We start from the raw sequence: 16,743 nt of genomic DNA, 5'->3' as shown, positions 1-16,743 counted from the left end.
ACGAACAAAACAGATAGCAAAAGTGGACATGCATACTTCTCACACTTAGACCCAATATAGGTCTAAGTATGGTGTGGTGCAGAATAACAGTTATACATACCCAAAAAAAATAAATAAAACTAAAAAAGTTTCGAAACTCGAAATGAGTAGAGATCGGGGGGGTATACTCAATGCTTGCAGAGCTGACTGGGGGACGCTGAGGGTGGCCAGGAGGATGGCGGGTGCCGAGCTGGAGGAGAGCTTGCAGAGGGAAGTGGTGTTTGCATAGCGAGGGTCAACTGGCGAATAGCCTGCAGAACCCTGGACTGAGCGACCAGTTGGGCGTCCGAATTTGCTACTAGCTGCATCAGCATTTGCTCCATGCGGAGTCTCTGTAATAGCCGAGACTTAGATTTCTCGGGAGTTATGAAATAAAATACTAGAACTTTTATTGACGAATGAAAGAGTATTTTTATTTCTTGAATAAGGGTACAAGTACAACTTCAGAATTTTCAAAGCTAACACATTACAAGTGTTTGGAATTTATTACATACAAACTACAATGGCTACTACATTGTTGTTAAGACTAACAAAAGGGGTTCACTTTGAGCTACAACAACCGAGAGTTCCTAGTGAACTTCCTCGGCCTTCAACGCGAGCCGTCTTGGCCCCAACATTCCAGAAAGCCCGAGAGGGCGAGACCAAAAAAAGGAAAAGCCCCGCAGCTAGCCGTGCGACGCTGCCCAATCCAGATAAAACAAGATGAAATCAGACCAAGGAAAGGAGCAAGTTTTCCTTATTCTAGTAGGGACTGAAACCTTACCTAAATGAGCAAGAATGAAGGCACCGAGGGACCTGCAACAGCCTGCAGCGACCTGCCCCGCAGCCGGTACCGAAGACTGCAGTGAGGCGGTCCATTCGGCCTCTTCACCCCAACAGCCCTGCCCAGCTCGTACCTGCAAAATAAAGCCAAATGCAGTTAAGATGTACATCAAAAGGGACACCAGAATATAACACCAAATTCAGTAATTTTTCAGAGCATGTCCAGGAACTGTAAGCTCATTTATCTCACGAGTACCCAGCCTGCAAGCTGCAGGGATGGCAGCCAACATAGGGCAGCCTTAAGGCTCCTTTTCCAGTCAGATAACAAACTCTTGCAGCTTTCAGTTACACCCCAGCTATAAGTATAGATCAGCCCTCTTCCTCCCCATTTATCACAAAGCAACATCCAATTAAAGAAAGAGAGGAGCCGAGGAAGGGGGAGGAGGCGAGGGTGAAACAAGAGCAAAGACAAGGACTAGCAGCACAAGTTCAGTGGAGGTAACCACACTTCCTTTCAACCTCTGTTAACCATATTATAGCATCATGTAGACATCACAAGCATGCTAGAGGAACCCCATAGTTTCAGAGAACATAAGTAAGCCGTAAATAATTAAAGGAACAACACTTTAGCCAACTGTCAAGCTCATCCCAGTAGGTGGACGATTAAGTTCAGACACGAACCAACGAAGTAGAGAAAAACACCTAAATAGCTAAGGTAGAAGACTTAGCCTAGGAGTTTTCTGTTGGAGAAGACGACGCCGACTGCGAATCAGCGGCGAGCCGGCGGAGATAGCCGAGGAAAGGATCTGCAGCTCGCCGGAGAGGTGACGGCACCGGCAGGAGCGTGTGCTGCCTCAGCGCAACGGGGAGACCCGACGGAGGCGGCTACACAGCCGCGGCGTCGGCTGGAGACGGAGGCGGCATCGGCTTCGCTTCGGTAGGCTGCACCCAACGTGAGACGCAGAGAGGGAAGACGTCGACAGCGCGAGCCCACCAAACTCCCGTGATGGCGCCGGCGATGGTGGTGCGTGGTGGCTGGTGTGGCGGTGAAATCCGCCGAGGAAGGAGAAGAAGATTAGGGTTTTGCCTTTGTTTTGAGATTGGGGATTTGAGTTTTTGTTGAAGATGAAATGAGGGAGAGTCGACGGAAGGGAGCATGATTAATTGGGCCTCCCCTATTTCAGAAACTTGGGCCTAGAATTTATTTTTTGAGTTGGGCCTTGAGGAAGAGAACTGGGCCGAAAATGCTTAATGAAATAATACCTTGGCCCAGATTAAGTAAACTCCTTACTGGACTTATGAAATTAGTTCTTGGATTAATACTTTTAGTGAAGAGCCTCTTTTCAAGTATAATGGAAATTATTTCCTAAGCCACGGAAGAAAAGAACTTATAAGCCGTGAGTGAAATAAAAGCCAGTAAATAATTAAAGCGTACTTTAATAGTCGCAGAAAGTATTTCTTAAAATACTTAAGATAATCCGAGAATTTTAATACCGAACGGGTCAGCCGGATTCAGAACAAATTAAATCGCCGATTTAATTAAAGATTTAAGACTTCTAATTTTTAGAAGGCAGAAATTAAAATAAAAGAGCACGTTTAGGCATGCATTCATGCAAGATTGAATAATTACTTAAAGCCTAATTTAAGTACATTATTTTTGAAAAGGGACGTCGTCGCTCGACGAGTAAATCTCAAGTCAGACAGTACCCGTTTGAAAGAGTTAAGCAAACGAGGTGGGCTTTTCTATCCTACATTATGTGTGGGCTTTTTTTCTCTTCCTTCTTTTAAAGCATGCTTTATGTGAAAATATGATTATTTGAATGAGTTGTCATGCCATGTTTTGTTTTATGATTGCCTATCTGTTGGCTATGCCAACCCAGTTAAATCGAATTCGGGTCCCAGTAGGTCAGTAAATCCTACTCGGACTAGTGTACACATAGGGACCGTGAGCTAGCGCTAGGTTGGCCGGTCCGTGGGTCGTGAGCTAGCGCCAGGTTGGCCGGCCCAGTGGTCGTGGAATGTGGCCACATTCCCGATTCACGCAGCTGATATGGCATATCATCAGAAGTAAATGACTGCAGTCTATTTTCAGAAAGAAATAACAGATTTTAGTGACCGGGATAGATTTTCAGTAAAACCCCGCGTTCACTCAGCTTGGCTGACAACTAAAAGAAAAACAGTTTTCGGCATGAGCCCACTGAGTGCATCAAGTACTCAGCCCTGCATTTTGTTTTCCTTAATGTGCAGGTTGATTGTTGTCGAAGCCGAGGAGGTGTTGGGACAGAAGGCTAAATAAGTAGAAGGATAGCTGGTGTAGTATGTCTTCATACATATTACATCTGTCTTGGTACTCTTCCGTTGCGCATATTTTAGAACTTGCTTTTAGCAAGGACAATTGTTCCATAACTACTCTGATTCAGTATGATTTGTAGCCTCAACACATTTCAGGCAACGTTTCCTTTGATTTAAGCATCTTATGATGAGTTGAGACAGCTTCTGTAAGTTTTAGTCGCGATATAGCTACACTTTCTTTGACTAGAGAGATGTGGTCGTGACAGTCTCCATTCATTTGTAGCACGTGCAGCCTCCTCTGGTTCTGCTACGTTTGCTAGCTCCAACCTCTGCCTTGGCTGCCTGTCGGAGCTCGCCGGTTGATCTGTTATCCTCCTCCTTCTCTCGCGTCTGACCTCCTCTAGCTCTTCTCGCCTGTCCTCCTGTTGTTCTGCCTGCTTCTCCTTCCGAGCCTTTGAGATGAAGTGAAGTTTTCCATCACGCAGTCGTTCGAGCACCTGAATTCTTACAAAGAAATTAATGTTAAACAGTTCAGGTTTTGGGCAGCGATCGGGAAGCTCCACACCCTCCTAGAATTCCAGGGTCCAATTTCACCTTAGGTATGCTCCGAGAAGGTGGCAGACGTTGAGGTGGCGGGCGGGGCGATTGGCAATCTGACTTATCGAGTGGGCAATCCAGTAGCCCAGGTGCACCCTGAAGGGGCTGGCAGCGGAAGCGTGCGTTCAAAACGGATCACATGAATTTGATCTATTTAGCATATTATTTAGACAAAATCTATTCGCGTAATTATCACATGTATCATGCTCGTAACTTGAATTAAAACATGCTTTAGCACATAAAATCCCTTAACATTCTTACTACGGAATTAGCCAATTTACCTTGTTGATTCAATCAAGAATCGATGATGGCTTGCTCCGTCTCCACGTGAAGATCTTCAACACAGACCTCGGATCTTCTGACTGGTGTCCCGGACTATACGCTGATATTTGTGTGGGCAAATCTCACCAACGTACTAGGACTCGAATAATGGAAGACAGAACTCAGCTCACGGAGGAGGCACAAATTTCGAGCTCTCTGTTTTGAGGGGGACGAAAATTTTGATAATAAATTGTTATATTTTCTGTCTCCTTTATTCTCCTATTTATATAAGTCACATATTGGGCCCAGTCAGAGATCTAAGAAAGAATTTGGAACAGGCCTCACCCAATTAGCTTTTTACTAATTAAATTGAACCCACAATTTAATATAAGATTATATTGGAATATTACGAGCAGTCACTACAGAAGTAATATTGCACTGCCTTCCAAATCTGAAATTACAAGTATTCCGGGTTTCCTTTAATTGCATTTGATTCATTTTTTGCGCTTAAGATGGAAACATCCATTAATCAATTAATGTCTGCTATAGACTTAATTAATTAACATATTTCGAATTCCAAGAGTGAACTTAGCAAGAAACTCTTATTTATTATTCATAGAGTAATCAAACTCCAACTAGCTAGGTTCCGAATAATAAAACCTCGTTTAGAGCTCCTCTTGTGGATGTTATCAATCGAGACTCTCCTCGCGCACATTTCAACATAATAGCAATCCTAGCACCTCTAGATAATGATCACCACTACCCAATATACCTGGATCGTTGGGTTACGAAAAACCCGCACCTTTGGTAAGTCAAAGTAGTGGATCCTCAATATCGTATGCTCAATGCTAACGTACATTGATTAAGAAATTAATTTTCAAGACCTCGTCTTTCAGTAGATAGCATAAAGACTCGTCTTGCTGTTAGATCCATTCAGTGCTATACCACACCAACGTCATCTTATTTCAATAAGGTTTAGAAATAATCGGACTGACCTTGCAACCTTTCGCGATAGGTAGTCTAGGCCTATCTAGGTTTTGAAATTCTTATTTTTCTTTGTTTAGAACTGACCGTGTTACCTTAAATTGGATGACGCCCACAACCGGTCTACTAAAACAAAGACTTAGACTTTGTTACGTTTGCTCATACATTTAAATATGTAATAAACAACCATTAAATGTAAAACATAACAACATTATGACAAAAATAATCTGTTGCATTTATTGGAAAATAACCATTAGAGTTTTACAGTATCTAATCACTCGAAAGGTGATTTCTAGTATACAAAACACTAACAATCTCCCACTTATACACAAAACAGCTTTCGAGTATACAAAATAGTAGTACACATGTCTAAATTTCTCCCACTTATACTGAAAGCGAGTTGAGGTCTTGAATGAGTCGAACTCCCATCCCTTCCACGTGGCACTCGAACGGTTTTACCGCCAAAGCCTTTGTAAATGGATCTGCCAGGTTGTTCTCTGACGCAATCTTGACCACTTTTATGTCTCCTCTCTGCACTATATCTCTAATGATCTGATACTTTCGCTCTATGTGTTTGCTCGCTTTGTGAGCTCTTGGTTCTTTCGAGTTTGCCACAGCACCAGAATTGTCACAATAAATGGTGATGCTCTTGGGCAGATTCGAAACCACACCTAAATCCATAAGTAAGTTCTTGAACCATACAGCCTCTTTTGCAGCCTCCGAAGCGGCCACATACTCGGCTTCCATGGTCGAGTCCGCGATGCATTTCTGCTTCACACTCTTCCAAATTACGGCTCCACCTCCTAAGGTGAACACATATCCTGAAGTAGATTTTCTCGAGTCCTGATCTGCTTGAAAGTCTGAGTCAGTATATCCCAAAGGACAGAGCTCGGCTGCATTGTAAACTAGAGCATAGTCCTTAGTCCGTTTAAGGTACTTGAGTATGTTCTTTACGGCAGTCCAATGTCCTTGGCCCGGATTCGACTGATATCTTGCCACCATGCCAACAGCAAAGCAAATATCTGGTCTAGTACAAAGCATAGCATACATGAGACTTCCAACTGCCGAAGCATATGGAATCCTTCTCATTGCTTGTATCTCAGACGGCGTTTTAGGGCACATCTCTTGAGATAAATGGATGTCATGTCTAAAAGGTAAGAAACCTTTCTTGGCGTCTTGCATGCTAAAACGACTGAGTACTGTTTCGATGTAAGATTCTTGAGATAAGCACAACATCTTCTTCTCTCGATTCCGAAGAACCTTGATCCCGAGGATGTGTCCCGCGTCTCCCATATCCTTCATCTCGAACTGGTTTGATAACCATGTTCGAACTGATAACAACATCTTTTTATTGTTTCCAATTAGAAGAATGCCATCTACATATAAAACTAAGAACACCACATTCCCCTTATCAACTTTCTTATACACGCAGCTTTCACTTGGGCACTTTTCGAATCCAAACTTGCAAACAGTTTGATCGAAACATTGGTTCCACGATCTAGATGCTTGCTTGAGGCCATAAATGGCCTTCTTAAGCTTCCAAACCATGTGTTCTTTGCCCTTTATGGCATATCCTTCGGGTTGTTCCATGTAGATGGTCTCCTCAAGACTGCAGTTTAGAAACGCAGTCTTAACGTCCATTTGTCATACATCCCAATCCATATAAGCTGCAATAGACAACAGTATCCAGATCGATTTGAGCATGGCCACTAGGGAGAAGGTCTCATCATAATCGATGCCTTCCTTTTGGGTATACCCCTTGGCCACTAGTCTTGCTTTGAAGACTTTAACTCGTCCATCGGGTCCACGTTTACGTTTATATATCCACTTGCTCCCAATGGCAGTACAACCTTCGGAGTAGGACGGACAAATCGTAGACATCTTTGTCTATCATAGATTGTAGTTCTGAATCCATTGCTTTTACCCATTCGCAATGATCGACATCTGCCTGCGCCTCCGCAAAGTTCCAGGGATCTAATACATTGCTGTCCGAGGAGTGATCCATAGATTCTCCCAAACAAATGTATATGTCGGGCTCATGTGAGACCCTCCCACTGCGGCGCGGCACTACAATATTTTGAGTAAAAGTTGAAGTTTCGGGAATTGTTTGTACACTTGGTACTTGTTCTTGGTTAATGGAACTTGTGACAGAAGTTAGCTCATCAAGAGTCACTTCACTGCTGGGTTTATGATTCATTACATAGTCTTCCTCTAAGAATGTCGCGTGAGTGCTCACAATGACTTTCTTATCTCGGAGACTAAAGAATTCATAACCTTTCGTTCCTTTGGGGTATCCTATAAACAAGCATACCTCCGTCCTAGATCCTAGCTTAGTTGGATCCTTTTCAAATACATGAGCTGGGCAACCCCAAACCTTGAGATGTGCTAGATTGGGCTTACGCCCAGTCCACAACTCATATGGAGTTTTAGGTACGGATTTTGATGGTAAATTGTCTAAAATGTGACTTGTGGAAAGCAAGGCATGTCCCCAGAAAGAAATAGGCAGATGTGCATAACTCATCATCGATCGAACCATATTTAACAAGGTCCTGTTCCTTCTTTCAGCCACGCCGTTCTGCTGGGGCGTGCCCGGCGCAGTCAGTTGGGATTGAATTCCCACTTCCGATAAGTAGTCCAAAAATTCGGCACTGAGATATTCGCCTCCACGATCAGATCGTAGGCATTTGATATTCTTCCCATGATACTTCTCCACAAGAGTCTTAAAGTCTTTAAACTTGTCAAAAGACTCTGACTTGTGACGCATCAAGTAGACATATCCAATTTTGGAGAAGTCATCAATAAATGTGATGAAGTATCGAAAACCACCTCTTGCCTCAGTTGACATTGGTCCACATACATCGGAATGAACGAGCTCAAGTACTTCCTTGGCCCTATTGCCCTTAGCCTTAAAAGGCCTCTTGGTCATCTTGCCTTCTAAGCATGACTCACACTTATGAAAAAGTTCCTTCTCTAGACCTTTGATAAGATCTTGTTGAACAAGAGAATGGATCCTCCTTTCATTAGCATGACCAAGTCTAAGGTGCCACAAGTACGTTTCGTTCATTGAACTTGAAGGTTCCTTTCGTTTCTTTGAAATTTTCGATGCTGTATTGAGTTCTGATTTGCAATTTTTAAACTGTGTAGAAGTGATTGTGTACAGATTGTTTTCCATGATACCACGACAGATATAAGAACCATCTTTCTTAATAACGCAGTTGTCATTAAAAGAAATCAAATATCCATCATAAACTAATTTAGAAATTGAAATTAAATTTCTTCTAAAAGAAGGTATCAACAAAACATTCTTCAAAATAAAAAATCTATCACTACTAAAACGCAAATAAATGTCTCCCACTGCAACAGCTGCCACTTTGGTAGCGTCGCCCAGCTGGACTTTGATCTCACGATCACGTAGCCGTCTTGTCACCTGCATTAAGTCAGGATCAAAACAAATATGATCAGTGGCTCATGTGTCAATAACCCAAGTGCAAATTGATGTTGAAGTCAAACAAGACTCGACAACTAGAGCCTGGTGCATACCTGTAGCCTTGCCCCATTTAGGACAGTCTAGCTTCCAATGCCCCTTTTCTCCACACTTGAAACACTTCCCCGTGGGCTTCTTGTTAGCCCTCTTCTTCTTCTTTCCCTTAGCTATCTTGGCCGGTCCTGAGTTCGGTACCTGCCTTTTTCCTTTGCTAGGCTTTAAGCTAGAGGAACGAGGAGCCGAAATCATCATGGCCGCCTTAGCCTGGACCATAAGGTCCTCTGCCGACTGAAGTTCAGTCAACAGCTCTACCAAGGTGTAATTCCTTTTGTTCATCTCGAAGTTGAGCTTGAACTGTTGGAAGCTAGGGGGAAGACTTTGAAGGATGATAGTCACCTGGGACTCGGGATCGATCGTCCCTCCCAAGACCTCAATTTGGTTGAGGTGGCCCATCATCTCGAGGACGTGGTCCCTCACAGACGAGCCTTCCTTCATTGTCTTCGACATGATACTCCGAAAGGCTTGAGACTTAGCCGTTCGATTCTGAGTACCAAAAAGATTCTTGAGATTCTGCATAATCTCGGCGGCAGTTTCCATAGCAGAATGCTGATGCTTGAGTACTGATGACATAGATTCCAACATGTAGCACCGTCTATGTGCATCTCTGACTCCTGCCGCAGCGTTAGCCGCCGGTACTGGAGGTCGCAGGGTGGTGAGCACAAAGATGTACTCATCTGCTGTGAGAACGATGTCCAAATTTTGTTTCCATTCTATGTAATTTTGGCCCTCGAGTTTATTTTCTTTGAGAATTGCAGAAAGAGGATTGAACGACATATTGACGATTTGGATTGCACTACAAAACAGAGTATTTTGCTATTGTCATAAACTTATGTAAGAAGTTTGATTAGATTAACCATAAAATTTTTCAAAATCTTACAACTGTAAAATTAAAATTTTGTACCCTCCAGAGGAAGTCAATACGCATTAAAATCTTACAGTTTTACTGGTCACAACACCGACAAATAGTCCAGAGACCACAGAGTGGCATGGCCGCCAAATGTTGCCTAAGCAAGACCATCTCTTTAGCATTACAGAGTCTTGTTTCTACAACACACTCCCATAACAATGCTTATGTGAGCTAACAAGATCAAGCTATCTCATAAATTCTGTGTGAACTTCTGAACCTCGTAGTTTCTTAGGATTATTGTCCCCACAGAGCAGGTGGCGATAATATTGGAAACCACATTCTAGTTCATACTATTTATATTTGAGAAGTCCGCCCTCATGAACTTGCTATTTTCTTAGGATTATTGTCCCCACAGAGCAGGTGGCGATAATATTAGAAAAAGGCTTCATAAATTACAGACCAATTGATGGAGACCATATACAAACGTTGAGTTCGTAATTATAGCTTAGATATTTCGGTTATGGTTTTTCTTTAATTATCCTTAGTCTTAGGGCAGAGAAAGACTTGGTTAAATTCTGTTGGTATTTAATCTACTAGATAATTAAATCTTTTATTAATTGGTATCTTCCTTTAGGGAATAACTATTCTAGAATATAATTCTTATTCATGTCTACTATAAGATTTGACTAAAATAAATGAATGATTTAATTCTTAATAAGACATGAAAAATTAAATTCAAATTAATTCCATGTTCAAGATTAGGAAGAGATATTTCATTATTTAATGTATTCATACATATCTATCCTTTTTAGGATCTTAGATATATAAATATTAGGAAACTATTAAATTATTCTTATCCATATCAACTAGGAATCAAAATATTATTATTTATTTCCATAGATATAGAAAATAATAAAAATATTCCTTAAATCTAGATAAATATTAGGAAACTATTAAATTATTCTCATTTATATCATCTAGGAATAAAATAATATTATTTATTTCCATAGATATAGATAATAATAAAAATATTCCTAAAATCTAGGTAATCTTCCAAAAAGATTTTATTTCCATTAAATAATAATATTTTAATGATATCTTTTAATAAAATAATTAAATAATCATTAAAATAATCTTTCATCGTTATCTCATCGTACGAGGTTCGCACGAACGATGAACGACGAAAATCCGACGAGTTCTTCGTCGGACCACGACGCACGAAGCGTCTCGGCCACCAGCGCGCAGATGGCCCGCCAGTGTCTCGGCCAGCGGCTCGTCGAGTGTCGCCAGCGTCTCGGCCAGGAGCGAGCGCGGAGGCGCGGTTCCTCTCGGCCAGCGGCGAGCACCCGTCATGGCGTCTCGGCTTGTCGGGTGCCGACGCTTCTCGGCCAGGCGCGCACGCGGCGGCGTGCGCCTCTCGGCCAGCATCTCGGCGCCCGTCTCGGACATCCGAGCCGTCGGGTGGCGCGAGCTCTTGGCCAGCGGCGCGCACGATGGTGCTCCCGCTCTCGGCCAGCTCCAACCTTCCGCCTAGGGTTCGGCCTGGCGTCTTGGCACCTCGGCACGTTCTCGGTTGAACTGCCGTGCCACTCCATCAGCCGCGTCAACCTTGACTGGCGGCGCGCACGAGCCTTACTCGTCTGCGCGTCACCCCTTGATCACGGCTCCCGGCTTCCACTATCTCAACATCCCTACCTCGATCACACGTGGTGCGTTCGAGCAATTCAAGTTCTTTGATTTGATAGTTCTTGAGTTCATCATGCATAAAATTAAACAAAAACACCAAGAACATGCTTCGCAATCAAATAACACATGCATACATGAATTTCGCGAAATTTAAATCCAAATAATCAGAGCCAAAGACTGGCTCTGATACCAACTCAAGGGGCTGGCAGCAGAAGCGTGAGTTCAAAACGGACATGAATTTGATCTATTTAGCAGATTATTTAGACAAAATCTATTCGCGTAATTATCACATATATCATGCTCATAACTTGAATTAAAACATGCTTTAGCACATAAAATCCCTAAAACATGCTTACTACGGAATAAGCCAATTTACCTTGTTGATTCAATCAAGAATCGATGATGGCTTGCTCCATCTCCACGTTAAGATCTTCAACACAAGACCTCGGATCTTCTGACTGGTGTCCCGGACTATACGCTGATATTTGTGTGGGCAAATCTCACCAACGTACTAGGACTCGAATAATGGAAGACAGAACTCAGCTCACGGAGGAGGCACAAATTTCGAGCTCTCTCTTTGAGGGGGATGAAAATTTTGATAATAAATTGTTATATTTTCTGTCTCCTTTATTCTCCTATTTATATAAGTCACATATTGGGCCCAGTCAGGGATCTAAGGAAGAATTTGGAACAGGCCTCACCCAATTAGCTTTTTACTAATTAAATTGAACCCACAATTTAATATAAGCTTATATTAGAATATTACGAGCAGCCACTACAGAAGTAATATTGCACTGCCTTCCAAATCTGAAATTACAAGTATTCCGGGTTTCCTATAATTGCATTTGATTCATTTCCCGCGCTTAAGATTTGGTCTTGCTTAGGCCTAGACTACCTATCGCATTAAAACTCTTATTCTGATTAATGTCTGCTATAGAATTAATTAATTAATGTCTGCTATAGACTACATTAATCAATTAATCAATTAATATCTGCTATAGACTTAATTAATTAACATATTTCGAATTCCAAGAGTGGATTTAGCTAGAAACTCTTATTTATTATTCATAGAGTAATCAAACTCCAACTAGCTAGGTTCCGAATAATAAAACCTTGTTTCGAGCTCCTCTTGTGGATGTTATCAAACGAGACTCTCCTCGCGCACGTTTCAACATACTAACAATCCTAGCACCTCTAGATAATGATCACCACTACCCAATATACCTGGATCGTTGGGTTACTAAAAACTCGCACCTTTGGTAAGTCAAAGTATTGGATCCTCAATATCGTATGCTCAATGCTAACGTACATTGATTAAGAGATTAATTTTCAAGACCTCGTCTTTCAGTAGATAGCATAAAGACTCGTCTTGCTGTTAGATCCATTCAGTGCTATACCACACCAACGTCATCTTATTTCAATAAGGTTTAGAAATAATCGGACTGACATTGCAACCTTTCGCGATAGGTAGTCTAGGCCTATCTAGGTTGTGAAATTCTTATTTTTCTTTGTTTAGAACTGACCGTGTTACATTAAATTGGACGACGCCCACAACCGGTCTACTAAAACAAAGACTTAGACTTTGTTACGTTTGCTCATACATTTAAATATGTAATAAACAACCATTAAATGTAAACCATAACAACATTATGACAAAAATAATTTGTTGCATTTATTGGAAAATAATCATTAGAGTTTTACAGTATCCAATCACTCGAAAGGTGATTTCTAGTATACAAAACCCTAACACACCCTCCTTTGGTCCTTCATGCACCACATGAAATAGAGCTCGGCCAGAGTAAGAATTGACAATGTATTTGCTTGGCCCAGGAGGTTGCAGGCTAGGAAGGCTTGGGCAAGGCGAAGGGCCGGATCAACAATATCGTCCGCTCTGGACTCAGACTCTTTAAACTCGGGGGCATGTCTGTTGCACAGGCTTTGCCAGACTGCTTGCTGATCAAAATCCGGCCTCCTCTGAGGAGATCAATGTCGCGCCCGAACCATTCTCCACTGGCTACCTCGGTCTCGGTATGGAGTCCCATCTTTTGCTTACGCCTGAACACCCGGAAAGAGACGCTCCTGGCCTCCAAGTTTGTACTCCCGGAAAACGTGAAGGATGTGAAGAATTCTTTTGCCAGGTCTGCGGGCATGAAGGTATCCTCGCTCTCCAACAGCCACTCAAACCCGATCCCAGTAATATACTGGGTAAATTTCTCCTCAACCAGGATCTTCTCCAGGGATGGTTGGTGGAGTCTCTTGCCTGCCTTCATCAGCTTTGTGGCCGTCACCCTGTGGTGGACCTCCTTATTCCACTTGGTGTCTTCAAATACCAGCATCTGCCGGAGGAGGTCCATGGTCAACACCACAGTTTGTTTGGCATGTTCAGCAGCAGGAGGTGTTGCGGGCCTTCCTTGGTGCCTACGGGATGTATGGGCCCACCGGAGCTCTCTCCTCTCTGTGTCACTGCCCCCAACTCCTTCTTGTGGAGGGGTTGGTTGGTCTATCGTCAGTAATAACGATGCACCACCGGAGGTATGGCTTTACCCTATGACCATTCACCATGAAGGAAGGCGCATCTGAATCGCCTCCCTGGAGTTCGATTGCACCATTCGCTCGGACAGCGACAATGGTATAGGGACCTATCCACCTTGATCTGAGCTTCCCTGGCATCAATTTCAGCCTGGACTGAAATAGCAACACTTTCTGGCCTACTTTGAGCTCCTTCTTGCGGAGATTTTTATCATGCCACATCTTCGTCTTTTCTTTGTACCACATAGCAGAGTCGTAGGCATCCAGACGGAGCTCCTCAAGCTCCTGTAGTTGCATTCTTCTTTCTGCAGTCCCTGCGTCGGTATTCATATTCATTTCCTTGATGGCCCAGTAAGCTTGATGCTCCACTCCCACTGGCAGATGACACATCTTTCCAAATACCAGCCGGTATGGGGACATTCCTATAGGCGTTTTGAAAGCGGTCCTATATGCCCAGAGTGCGTCTTCCAGACGACGGCTCCAGTCCTTCCTCGTGGGATTGACTGTCTTCTCTAGGATAGCCTTTATCTCTCTATTAGAAACCTCAGCCTGACCATTGGATTGCGGGTGATAAGGTGTGGATAGGCGGTGGTGGACTCCATACTTCCGCATCAAGGCTTCGATAGTTCTGTTTACGAAATGAGTTCCTTGGTCAGAGATGATAGCCCGTGGTACCATGTATCGGGTAAATATGTTTGATTTCAAGAACTTCGCTACTTCTCTGGACTCACACGTCCTAGTTGCCTTTGCCTCGATCCATTTGGACAAATAGTCCACTGCCACTAGTATATATAGATTGCCTTCAGACGCGGGAAAGGGTCCCATAAAGTCCATTCCCCATACATCAAATATTTCACAGACAATAATGGGGTTTTGAGGCATCTCGTCTCTAGTAGATATCCCTCCAGTAAGTTGGCATCGAGGGCACTTCTTGAAGAACTCATTAGCCTCTCTATGGATGGAAGGCCAGTAAAACCCGCTATCAAGTATTTTCCTTGCTGTTTTCTTCGGTCCAAAGTGCCCACCGCAAGCCAGTGCGTGGCAGTGGATCATCACATCTTCCTGTTCCCACTCTGGAATGCATCGTCGGATTACTTGATCTGCCCCCATTTTCCATAGGTAAGGATCGTCCCAATAGAAGTATCGGGAATCGCTTTTAAGCTTTAGCTTCTGTGCTCTTGTAATCTCATCACTTCTAGGTAACTCGCCCGTTACCAAGTAGTTGGCCATGTCCGCGAACCATGGCTCCTTTCTCATGTTCTGTCCCTTGCTTCTCTTGTTGCCTTGATCAACTCCCTCCGCTTGGTTGATCCACCGGCATTCAGGTGATGACTCGATCAGGCAGAGATGCTCTTCATGGAAAGCGTCTGGAATTGCTTCTCCATTGTCCTTTTGCAAAATTCGACTTAGGTGATCTGCCACCTTGTTCTCACATCCTTTCTTATCCACTTCTTCCCAATCAAACTCCTGTAGAAGGAGTACCCACCTGATTAACCGCGGCTTTGACTCCTTTTTTGCTAAGAGGTATTTGATGGCCGCATGATCTGTATAAACAATTACTTTGAAACCAAGCAAGTATGGTCTGAACTTTTCAAACGCGAAGACTACCGATAGCATCTCCTTTTCGGTCACATCATAGTTCTTTTGTGCCTGATTCAGAGTTTTGGAGGCGTAAAAGATGACATAACTCTTCCCTTCGATTTTCTGACCTAATACGGCCCCCACAGCATAGTCACTAGCATCGCACATCACCTCAAAGGGGTGATTCCAGTCGGGGGCACGTATTATTGGAGAGCTTATCTATCGATCTTTTAGAGATTGGAACGCGGCTTTGCAAGCATCTGAGAACTCAAACTCGACCTCGTTCTGAAGAAGTCGTGTCAGTGGTTGGGCTATCTTTGCAAAATCTTTTATGAATCGTCTATAGAACTCAAACTCGACCTCTGATCTCCTTCTGGTTGGTAGGATATGGAAGTTTTGCAATGACCGCTATCTTTGCTAGGTCGACCTCGATCCCTCTGCTTGACACTATGTGGCCCAAGACTATTCCTTTGGTAACCATAAAATGGCATTTCTCGAAATTCAGAACCAAGTCCTTCTGGCGGCATCTTTCCAATACCCTGTTCAGACTATGCAGCCCTAGATCAAAATCATCGCCATAGACAGTAAATTCGTCCATGAAAATCTCAATGCAGTCCTCCAATAGGTTTGAGAAAATGCTCATCATGCATCTCTGGAAGGTGCCTGAGGCGTTACAGAGGCCAAAAGGCATTCTCCTGTAAGCGTAAGTGCCAAAAGGGCAGGTGAACGTCGTCTTCTCCTGGTCTTCTAGATTCACAACAATCTAGAAATAGCCACCGTAACCATCCAGGAAACTGAAGTACTGCTTCCCTGCCAACTTCTCCAACATTTTATCAATGAACGGCAGAGGGAAGTGATCCTTCTTCGTAGCTTGGTTCAGCTTCCTGTAATCTATGCACATTCTCCATCCAGTAACTGGCCTTGTCGGGATTAGCTCATTTTTTTCATTTTTTACCACTTAAATCCCTTCTTTCTTAGGCACCATCTGCACTGGGCTGACCCAGTTACTGTCGGGAATGGAATAGATAATCCCGATTGAAACCAACTTGACGATTTCCTTTAGCACCTCTTCCCTCATGTTGGGGTTGAGTTTCCGTTGTTGGTCGCGGTGTGGCTTGGCTCCTTCCTCCAGTCAGATGTGATGCATGCATAAGTCCGGGCTGATGCCTACCAAATCTGTCAGCTTCCAGTCGATGGCCCTCTGATTCCTTCTTAATACTTCCAACAATCTGTCTTCCTGCCCCTGGTTAATTGATTGTTGATGATGACAGGCTTGGTTTCATCTTCACCCAGGTAGGCGTACTTTAGATGTGCGGGAAGGGGTTTTAACTCTTTTGTAGGTTTTGGTTCTTCATTGGGCAGAGGGTTTTCTGCTGTATCTCTTTCTAGTAGCTCGCCTTGATCATGCCGCTTCGCTAGGCTAGATACTTGAGCTGTCCCTCTTGACCCAGCTGGCTTTGGGCGCCCGCAAAAATCATTTATTGCACTTGCGACGGCTTGGTCGTCCATTTCTCCGACCTTCATAGTCTGAAACCATTCTTCCACTTCCTTTTCGACTTCCTTATCTGCGGTGGAGTCAGTGAACTGCCTTTTTAAAAATTCTTCCTCCAAATACTCATGT

General features: G+C 43.3%; 1 long non-coding RNA gene across 1 annotated transcript; it reads right to left on the bottom strand.

Moving 5' to 3' along the window:
• Positions 1-430: 430 nt before the first annotated feature.
• On the bottom strand, positions 431-1,150 carry LOC121794377. Its single transcript, XR_006049285.1, has 2 exons — positions 803-1,150; positions 431-718 (listed from the first exon to the last, which is right to left on the bottom strand). It is a non-coding gene; the product is annotated as an uncharacterized LOC121794377 (long non-coding RNA).
• Positions 1,151-16,743: the final 15,593 nt, after the last annotated feature.

This window comes from Salvia splendens, chromosome 3 (genome assembly GCF_004379255.2).
Source record: "Salvia splendens isolate huo1 chromosome 3, SspV2, whole genome shotgun sequence".
NCBI lineage: Eukaryota > Viridiplantae > Streptophyta > Magnoliopsida > Lamiales > Lamiaceae > Salvia > Salvia splendens.
The sequence above is the reverse complement of the archived record's forward strand: the minus strand, read 5'-3'. Positions and strand labels throughout refer to the sequence as shown.